General features: G+C 41.1%; 1 pseudogene; it reads right to left on the reverse strand.

Moving 5' to 3' along the window:
* Window positions 1-9,434: 9,434 nt before the first annotated feature.
* LOC103270917 lies at window positions 9,435-10,414 on the reverse strand (annotated as a pseudogene).
* Window positions 10,415-11,290: the final 876 nt, after the last annotated feature.

Here is an 11,290-nt window from a genome sequence, read left to right on the forward strand (position 1 = left end):
GGTTGTAAGAGATTAGATTGTAGACATAGTTAAAGATAGAGATGGCAGTATTTTATGATTAATTTGAAATAAGGAAAGAAAAATGAACAAAATATCTTTCCAAGATTTGGGTCTTGAACAACTGGATAGCTAGTGTGTTCTGCTGAGCTAGTGAAGAGGATAGGTTGAGTAGATCTGAGAGTGGAAAAGACAAGTTGACTTCAAAATATCTATTAGACATTCAAGCAGAGGTGCTCAGTAGGCTGCTGGATAGTTAAGTCTGAAGTTCAGAAGTAAGGGCTGGGCTGGAGATGGACATTTGGAGTTGCTGGCATACAGATGATATTTAAAGTCACGCTAGCTTAGGTCATCAAGGAAGCAAGTTGCAATTAGAGACAAAGAGTGATAAAACAATGACTAATTAGAATTATAGTAAATGTGAATATGTTACAAAATATGAAAAAGAAATTAATAAGCAATACATCTCAGTAACCTTCCAACTACTATTTTGAATCCCCTTCCCAGCATCCATAGATCTCTCTCTCCAGTCTTCCATTCACTGGGTGCTACCATAACACTCTTTTACTTTTATTTATTTATTTTTTGAGTTGGAGTCATGCTCTATCACCCAGACTGGAATGTAGGGACACACTCACGGCCAACACAGCTTTGAACTGCTGGGCTCAGGAGAACCTTCTGCCTCAGCCTTCCAAGTACTGGAAATACAGGTGTGCACCACCACACCTGGCTAATTTGTTGATTTACAGTAGAGACAAAGTCTCACCAAGTTGTCCAGGTTGATCTCAAACCCCTGGCTCAGGCAATACTCCCACCTCTGCCTCCCAAGTGCTGGAATTGCAAGTGTAAGCTACCACACCCAGCTCAGAACATTCTTTGGCTACCTAAATTCCTCAATTTATCTTTCTCATCCTTTTGTCTTCCCCCAAGCCTGCTTTATCAAAAGTGCTCAAATTTTCTGTCCAAATTCCTCACAAATCTCTAGTGTTTTAATAAATATTAGTTCAAGGTGTTTAAGTTGAGCTTCATCAATGTGTCTATGGATTTCTATTTGGAAAAAAAAATCTGTGAAAGTTGTGTGCTTTCATATATGTCCATAATTTATATAATAAAAATCAATGGGCTGGGTGAGGTAGCTCAAGCCTGTAATCCCACCACTTTGAGAGGCCAAGGCGAGAGAATTGCCTGAGCTCAGGGGTTAGAAACCAGCCTGGGCAACTTGGCAAGACCTTGTCTCTACAATAAATCAAAAAATTAGCCAGGCATGGTGGCACACGCCTGAAGTTCCAGTTACTTGGTAGGCTGAAGCAGAAGGATCGCCTGAGCCCAGCAGATCGAGGCTGCAGTGGCCATGAGTGTGCAACCATACTCCAGTCTGGGCAACAGAGTGAGACTCTGACTCAAAAAATAAAGGACAATAAATGGAATAATAGAAAAATAAACCATAAATATTTTATTACAAAAGATCATAAACTTAAGATTCATAGCTTTCATGAGATTATGATGTTTAAGAACCACAGCATTATTTTGTCTGAATGAATACAGTCATAAAATTGTAGGTGACTTAGAAGACCCATATCTTACTGTATAATTATATGAGAAAAAGAACTTTACACATAAATGCAATACGTGACTGAATAGTAAGAACTTTTTCATTTCTCTTTCTGTTTTTTTTTTTTTTTTTGAATTGGGATCTCACTCTGCTGTCCAGGCTAGAGTGCAGATGCACAATCATGGCTTAATGCAGCCTTGACCTCCTGGACTCAGTTGATTTCTTGGCCTCAGCCTCTTGCAAAGCTGGCGTTACAAGTGCATGCCACCAAACCTGGCAAATCTATTATTATTATTATTATTAATTATTATCATTTTGTAGAGATGAGGTCTCACTATGTTGCCCAGACTGGTCTCAAACTCATGGACTCTGGCAATCCTCCCAACTCATCCTCCCAAACTGCTGGGATTGCAGGTGTGAGTCATAGCTCCTGGACTCATTTCTTGTTTCTTAATTTTCTATCCTTCCCTGGTAAGTGCAACACAATTGTTACATTTTCTTGTATGGTTTGTGTAGTAAAGAGTAACAAAAAGAGGCTGATGGAAGCCAAAGGACAGGCCATGTTCACTTACCAAAGTCTACATACAAGAGTGGGGCTAGACAAAAGAAAACATGTCTTTTTTGTTCGTACAACGGACATTTTTATTCACCAAACTGAGACTTGCAGGGTTGTGGCTAACTAGAAAACGTGTGTGGCGGTTAGGGTCCCAGTAGAAAACAGATGGCATATTCAGAGTTTAACTTAAGATAGTTTATTAAAGGGACTATTTACTGATTATGGACAATATTCAAAGATACCTGTAAAGGAGAGTAATACACCCAGTGGGAAGAAACAATAGGAATTCATAACAGCCCCTAAATGTAAAGGAATAAAGTGAATATTGCAAGACATTGGTAAAAACTAGAGTGGTGGCAAAAAGGCTGCCTGAAAGGGTTATGATGAGAGGCAGGCCAATGCAGGGAGCAAGACTAACATGTATACTCAGGCCTGTTCTTCTTCTCACTCTCCAATCTCTGACAATTGGGTTTCACTGCTGAGTCCAGCTATAAGAAAGAGGAGAAGAGAGCTGGAAGGAGGCAAAACATCAAGGTCCCAGAGCAGGGGAAGAGAAAGCAGAGAATGTGTCTGCAGAACAAAACAGAATAACTAGTATGGCACACACCTTTCCAATGTATCTCATGTATTAGCCATGTTTCCAGCTTCTGCAAACTTGATGCTTTAACACCTGCCCTACATGCATATGCTGGACATACCTTACTCTGAATGACCCGATAAATGCTTGAGTCATCTTACTCTGGGCTCCGGCCTCCCTCATCTCCCTACTTCCATCACCCTCCCCTGACCCTGGCCAAAAAGAGTCTTCCCCCAGGGTCATGGTTTTCAAATGCAACTGAACCAATCCCAAGTCCACACTGTCATTCACCTTTTTACTTGGGCTCTCATACTCCACGCCAGGATTCACGTACCCTAATAATTCTGGGGTCAGGCACCAGATAACTAGGGACAGAATCTATGCTCTGGAACCCACTGAAATCATTCAAACCAGGAAATTTTAAACCAGCTTACATCTCTTTATCTGTTTCTTCGTATGGAAAGCACGATAAAGGCTCTTGCCCACACTTCCCCTTCTCCCTGCCTTGTCAGCAGCCTTAGTACTTCCCCGTGTGTCCTCCCACAGTGTGGGGTGAAAGGCCCCTGCTTTCTGGAACTGGGCTTAGTAAACTATTTTTTTTTTGAGTTGGAGTCTCACTCTGTCGCCTAGCCTGGAGTTCAGTGGCAGCTCCCGGCCACCGCAGCCTCGACCTGCTGGGTTCTGGAGATCCTTCCGCCTCAGTCTTCCGAGTAGCCGGAATTACAGGTGCGTCCTACCACGCCCGGCTAATTTTTTGATTTATTGTAGAGATGAGGTCTCGCTGCCCAGGCGGGTCTCGAACCCGCGGGCTCAGGCAATCCCCTCACCTCAGCCTCCCAAAGGCACGGGTTTACAGGCTGAGCCACTGAGCCCGGCATAAGCTATTTTTTAATGGCAATACTCTGCTGCTCTATTAACATCACTATGCCTCAAACTTTCTATTACTATTTCAAAAATTGACTCAAAATGGATCACAAACTTAAATGAAAATCCTAAAATTATAACATTTTTAGAAAAAAAATAGGAAAAATCTTTAGCATCTAGAGGTAGGCAGAGAAACGCTTTAAAATTTGACCACAAAAATAAACTTTAACAAAAAATAACAAATCTTTTTCTCTCAAAGAATCTCTTAAGAGGATGAAAAGACACGCCACAAGGTAAAGGAAATAGTTAAAAACCACACAACTGACAAAAATTATATAATGAACTCTCCAAATGCAAAGGCATGAAACCACTAGAGTGGAGTAGTGTGAGGCTAGGCAGCTTGAAGACCCAACTCAGCACAGAGTCAGAAGAGTCCTAGTGCAAGGAGGGGGTGAGTGAAGAAAAGAACCCAGGGCTCCATGCCTCTGCCATAGACCTTTGCAACACTAGTCTTGAAAGAGCCTCCTTGTTCTCCTGTGTCCAAGTGAGGCCGGCAGGAAACCTTGAGTCAAACAGAGGCACTACTCAAGCCCACAGGGAGCCCAGAAGACTCTTGTTCACCGGCAGTCCAGTGCTGGATGCCACCCTGCCAAGGAGGGAGGCTGAATGCTTTAGTGCAGGGGTCCCCAGTTCCCAGGCCACAGTGCTGGTTCTAAGTTAGAGCAGGTATCCCCAGACCCCAAACTTTGGATGGGTACTGGTCTGTGGCCTATTAGGAACAGAGCCCCACAGTAGAAGGTGAGCAGTAGGTGAACAAGCAAGACTTCATCTGTGTTTATGATCATTCCCCATCGCTCACATTACCGCTTGAGCTCTGCCTCCTGTCAATAGGACCTCGAATCCTGTTGTGAACTGTGCATGAAAGGATCTAGGTTGGGTGCTCCTTATGAGAATCTGGTGCCTGATGATCTGAGGTGGAGCTGAGGTGTTAATGTTAGCACTGGGGAGCAGCTGCAGGTACAGACTAACATTAGCAGTGAGGTTTGACTGCACAGAGACCATCATAAATAAATTGCTTACAGATGCATACTAAAACCCTATCAGTGAGTGGCAAGTGAGTTGAGGTATTTCAGTTGTACAGCTGCATCTGGTAGCAGGCTTTAAGTCAGAATACATCACTTATTTTAGTCTGCATGTGGTCCACCCATTATTTACCACCCTGCCCATGCTTTTTTAAATGATGAGTTGTATAATTATTTCATCATACATTGCATTATGATAATAGAAATAAAGTGCACAGTATGTGTGAGAATCACCCAAAACCATCCCCCACCCCCATCTGTAGAAAAATTGTCTTCCACAAAACCAGTTCTCGATGCCAAAAAGGTTGGGGAATGCTGCTTTGCTGTATCCTCAGGATGGATTTGACAACCACAGAAGGAAAAAACCAGCAAAGATCACACTGCGCAGCTTCTCTACCGAATGGGGAGTGAACTTTCCCTGTGTGCTTCAGAGACAAGCCCCCACCTGGACACTGCAGCTGTGGCTCAACTCCCAAAGGTAGCCAGCTTCTAGACACCATTAATAAGCCTCCAGTGGCAGGAGGTTACCTGCCACTGCTGTCTCCACCCCTTCCACAGGTGTGCCAGAGTATAAGTGGGAGGGAAGACACCTTCACACACCCCCGGCTTCCATAGCTCCTTGCCAGGTGGGACTGTCCTGTTTCCATGACAGGACACTGGCAAGGTACAGTGGCCCTGCTCCATCCTGAATACTGCTCAGTGATCCTCTGAGGGCTCAACTCCAGGAGGGCACTTTTGAATACTTCCCAGTGGCTCCCACTGTTGGCTCCAAGACAGGCACAGGGAGGGAGCAGAGAGACAGGTTACGTCTTTGTGTCCACATGACAGATTCCACAGATTCCCACCCCTGTGGGTCCTATCCAAAGGGGGTTCTTTGTTTCCAGGCAGCTCCCCAACCCTGGTGTTGTGCAACCACCCTGCTCCTGTCTGAACACTGTGACTGTGGCTCCACACTATTGTGAGGGCTCAATTTCAATGAGGTCACTGTTAGGTTCCTCCCAGTCACTCCCACTTATGCTTCTACTCCTGCTGCCTGTAGGTCAAGGAAAAAAATGGGGAGATGGGGCACAAAATGAAGCCAATTGATCATATACATCACACACCACAGTCATAACCACAAGGAAAAAAAAGAAAATCTCAAAAAGCCCCAACTCAACTACAGAAAATTAAAAATAAAAAAGAGGGCAGTCAATAGACACATGAAAACGTGTTCAGCCTCACTCATCATCAGAGAAATGCAAATCAAAACCACATTGAGATACTACCTAACCTTGATAAGAATGGCCACCACTAATAAAACAAACAGCAGCAGATGCTGGTGAGGATGTGGAGAAAAAAGGAACGCTTCTACACTGCTGGTGAGAATGCAAACTAGTGCAACCTCTTTGGAAGACAGTGTGGTGATTTCTGAAAGAACTAGAAATTGACCTTACATATGACCCAACAATCCCCCTATTGGGAATATACTCGGAGGAACTCAAATCATTCCACAAAAAAGATACTTGCAAATGTATGTTTGTTGCAACTCTATTCACAATAGTAAAAACCAGAACCAACTATGCTGCCCATCGAAGCTGGACTGGATTTAAAAAATGTGGTGCAGGTACACAATGGAATATTATGCAATCATAAAGAAGGACAAGCATACGGACTTCACAGCAACTTAGATGGATTTAGAGTTGATCATACTTGGTGGTCTATTACAGAAACAAAGAACAGAGTGCCATATGTTCTCACTCATAAGCTGATTTTGAACAATTGTAATTCTATAAGAAAGGGATTGACAGTAGTGGGAAACTGCCAGGGGAAGGGGGATGGGATTGGCAATTGAAGGAAACTACTAGGGGAGGGAGTGGCACACCTCATCAACAAGGATACCTGCATAATCAACGTTTGTATACCTAACCATGAATTGTACCTCACATCTTTAAAATTAAAAAAAAAATGAGAGACAAGCTACAAACTGGAAGAAAATATTTGCAAACCACATATTTCAGATAGAAATAGTATCTAGAATATACAAGTAGCTCTGAGATTCAAAAATAAAAAAAAAACTCTAATTAGAAAATAGACAAGAGATATGAAGAAACATTTCACCCAAAAAATGTACAGATGGCAAATATGCACATGAAAAGGTCTTCAACATCATTAGCCACAGGGAGAAATGAAAGCTAAAACCACAGTAGGGTATCACCACACTCATACATCTATCAGAATGGCTAAGATCAAGAGTAATGACACCACTACATGCTGATGAGAATGTAGGGCCAATGGATCACTCATACATTGCTGATTTAAAATGAGGGATGTGAAATGTCATAGCAACTCTGAAAAGCACTCGGACTCTCATAAAACATGCAACTAACATCATACTCCGAGATTGTAATTTGGAGTATTTATCTCAGAGAAATAAAGCCTTTAACTTTGCAGAAAAACCTGCCCAGAAATGTTCATAGCAGTTTTATTCATACCAACCCCGAATTGGCAACAATCCATATGACCTTCAACAGGGTGAATGATTAACAAACAGGTGTGACCATACCATGTAATACAACTCAGCAACACATGACAACCTGGATGAATTGCCAAAGAATGATGCTGAAAGAAATAAATCAATCTCAAATGGTTAAAAAAAGAAAAAAGAAGGTGAACTGGATACAGAAAATGTGGTAAATATAGACGATGGAATATTATGCAACCATAAAGAAAAACAAAATTGTAGACTTTGCAGCAACTTGGATGCATTTAGAGTCTATAATACTCAGTGGTTTATCACAGAAACAAAGATCTGAGTACTACATGTACTCAATCATAAGTGAACCCTGAACTTTTGTCATAATACTATAAGGGATTGGCAGTAGTAGAACACTGCCAGAGGAGGGTGAGACACATAACATCAATAAGCATATCCAAACTTTATCTGCATGATGACCACTTATGTACCTAACCCCGAAATGCACCCCACATCTGTAAAAATGAATTTTAAAAAACTAAAAAAAATAAGTAAATAAAAAAAACATGAGTCAGCCTCCCCCCCGTCACCCTACAGATGAGAAGGAACTAGTACAAGAACTCTGGAAATACCAAAAAGCGGTGTGTTTTGACACCTTCAAAGAATGACACCAGCTTCCCAGCAATGAATCAAAACCAGGATGAAATGTCCAAAATGACAGATAAAGAATACAGAATATGGATGGCCAAAAAACTCAGTGAGAGTCAAGAGAAAGTGGGAATCCAAAACAAAGAAGCCAGGAAGAGCAACCCCTTCAGGTTCTCTCCCACTGTGGGAGATTTCTGTCCTCTCTATAAATCCTGCTTTAAAATAAAAAAGAAGAAGAGGACATATTAAGAAAGAACCAAACTGAACTTCTGAAGTAGAAAATTCACTTCAGAAATTTTAAGATACAATTGCAAGCCTCAACAGCAGACCAAAGCAAGAAGAAAAACAGATTTCAGAACTTGATGACCAATCCTTTTCATCAATCCAGTCAGTAAAAAATATATGTATGTATAATTTTTAAAAAGAAACAAAAGCTTTGAGAAATATGGGATTTTGTGAAGAGACCAAACTACTATTGATTGGCATTCCCAAGAAGAAAGAGGAGAATAACAACAACCTGGAAAATGTATTTGAGGATATAATCCAAGAAAATTTCACCAATCTTGCCAGAGAGGTAAACAAGCAAGCAAACATAAGAATTTCAGATAACTCCTGTGAGCCATTATATTAGATGACAATCCCCAAAGTACTTAGTCATCAGACTATCTAAGGTCATGCAAAATAAAAAAATCTTAAAGACAGAGAAAAGGGCCATCACCTACAAAAGGAGACCTATCAGATTAACAGTGGACCTCTCAGCACAAATTTTACATTCCAGAAGACACTGGGGACCTATTTTTGGCATTCTTAAAGAAAAGAAATGCCAGTCAAAAAATTATTTTTTTTCTTTTCTTTTTTTTTTGGCAGATGTAGTCAAATGCTGATACCACTTCCACCTAATGGCTTATTTATGAAGTTAGGCATGAAATTCATCTTGCAAAGAACATTTCTTACATTAAATGCAGATTTCCCAATGGCAATGGCTACAATTCTATGCACTTTAATGATAATGATTAAGCAATAATAACATTTTACATTTCCCTCAAGATTTACAGCTTAGAAAGATCTTAGTGGTGACCACTGGTGTAGATGATTACCTCTGTACTTCACTCAGCACAGAGTTTTACTATAGGATACACTGATGTACATAAATGAGGTATTACATGCCAGTCAGACTTAATTGCTGTTTCTGAAGAATAGATCATTGAAGCTTAATGAGTAAAGCAAAATTCAGCAATAAGCATATTTTTCCTTTCATCTCAACAAATTACAGCAGTATAATGAAGATAGACATATTATAGTTCTACTCTAGATTTTATAAATGGTTTATATATATACACATAAAATATCTCTGAGATATTTTATTTTATTTATTAACAAAGAGCTATGAGTTCATCACCACACCCTTTTTCTTTATCATGTGAATATAAGGTGTCTTTGGTGGCCATACCTGGTGACAACATAATTTTTCATCAAATTGTAATACTTTTGATAGCAAAATGTGGGGGTCATTAGTAATTATACCAGAAAAACAGATGTAAATTGAAAAGGTCTCAGGCAGTCCAGGACTATCTATCATTAGCCAAGATATATGGTCACCATAGTTTATTTTTATTTTTTTTTTATGGTTCATGCATTATCTTTATAATTCAATAAAAAGGCAGTGATTATTAGATATTTCATGTATTTTCTCCTCTGAAAGGTTCTCAATTCTTGTCACAGAAACTTCTAAGCATCTGAACAGCTTCAGTCTGTATCTGCTTATCCTCCTCTCTGTGTGCTGGATAGTCCTTGGCTTTCATTAGCCAGAAAGCAGCAAGCTTTTTGTTGTGAAGTCTTAAGGATGTCTTTCCTAAAAGAAGCAAGTTTTTGCTGTAGAAGTTTGGATCCACTTGTTCTGCCCTGTGAAAGTAGCCTAAGACTTCCTCATAGGTGGAACTAGGAGGAGTTGCAAACAGCATTTTAGCAATTTTTCTTTGATACCAAGGCATTTCAGCAAATGTGTAGCACCATATGCCCATAAGGTGAATTGAAGTGGCATCTTTAGGGTTCAGTTCAATTGCTTTCTCTAAATGTTCCTTGATAATGTATGCATTTGCAATTTTAACCTTGATGACTTCACAATCTCCAACATCACTAATGCAGATTGCATATCACTTATGAGCTGAAAAATTTGACTCACTTTTTTCTAGTGCTCTTTTTGTGTACTCTAGGGCTTCATACACCAATAGTTTTTTCTCCTCTTCTGAGGTCCTGCTAAGTTGAGCTACATCACGTGATGCCCGTGCCAAACGCCACAGTAACTCTGCATCATCACTTTCCTTGCACTGGGATAGCAACTGAAAAAGTTTTTCTGTTTCTCCACTTTCATACAAGTAGTCAGATTGTTCAAGGATTTCTTCAACTTTGGCTGCGGCATGAACCACAGCAGCCGGAGAAATGACTTCATAAGTTTCAAAACCCAAACAAGACAAGACTGAGACTAACAGGCTTTTCCCCAAGTTCCTGGGTTTCCCATTACCCAGTAGGGAGCAGCGAGAGCAGGACGGCGGGGGTACCTGGAGCCCCGGAGTCGCCGGGGGCCGCAATGCCCGCGGCTGCCGCAAGTTCCCGCAGGGAGCCGAGCCCCCAAGACGGCTCCACGTCCCAAGGGCAGGAAGTGCCACAGCCGAGCGGCCACCGCCATGGCCTACAACTCGCCCGCTGACCCTTCATGCTTTCGAGGCACCCCAGCGCGAACTGAGCCAAAATAGCGTCAGTCATTCTCCAGAGAACTGCGCCTGCCCGCTTCCATAGTTTATTTTTATTTATTTATTTTGTATATTTTATTTTAAAGATGTGGGGTACAATTCAGGATTAGGTAGACATCATGCAGGAACGTTTGGGCCTCCTTTGTCCTCACTTTGCCTGGTTTGAGATCAGGTACCCTTGTTGTGTCCCTCCCCCACCCAGGTAGTATCCCAATACTGCCAATCCCTTTCTTACAGTATTATGGTACATGTTCAGGGTCCGCTTATGAGTGAGAACATATGATACTCTGTTCTTAGTTTCTGTGATAGATCAATGAATGTGATAAACTGTAAGTTTATCCAAGTTGCTGCAAAGTCCGTATGTTTATCCTTCTTTATGGCTGCATAATATTCCATTGTGCAAATGTAACACATTTTTTATCCAGTCCAGTTCTGATGGGCAGCACAGTTGGTTCCATGATTTTGCTATCGTGAACAATGCTGCAATAAACATGCGAGTGTGGGTATGTGCATGTATCTTTTTTGTAGAATGATATGATTTCCTCTGACTATATTCCCAGTCAAGAGATTGCTGGGTCATATGGAAAGTCAGCTTCTAGTTATTTCATAAATCACCACACTGTTTTACATAGAGTTTGAACTAGTCTGCATTCCCACCAGCAGTGTAAAAGTGTTCTCTTTTCTTCACACTCTTGTCAGCATCTGTTGTTTCATTGTTTTATTAATGGTGGCCATTCTTACTGGGGTTAGGTGGTGTCTCAATATGGTTTTGATATGTATTTCTATGATGAGAGAGGCTGGGCACTTTTCCA

This window comes from Carlito syrichta, unplaced genomic scaffold (assembly GCF_000164805.1).
Source record: "Carlito syrichta isolate Samal-C Ts95f unplaced genomic scaffold, Tarsius_syrichta-2.0.1 Scaffold310779, whole genome shotgun sequence".
In the NCBI taxonomy this organism is placed as follows: Eukaryota; Metazoa; Chordata; class Mammalia; order Primates; family Tarsiidae; genus Carlito; species Carlito syrichta.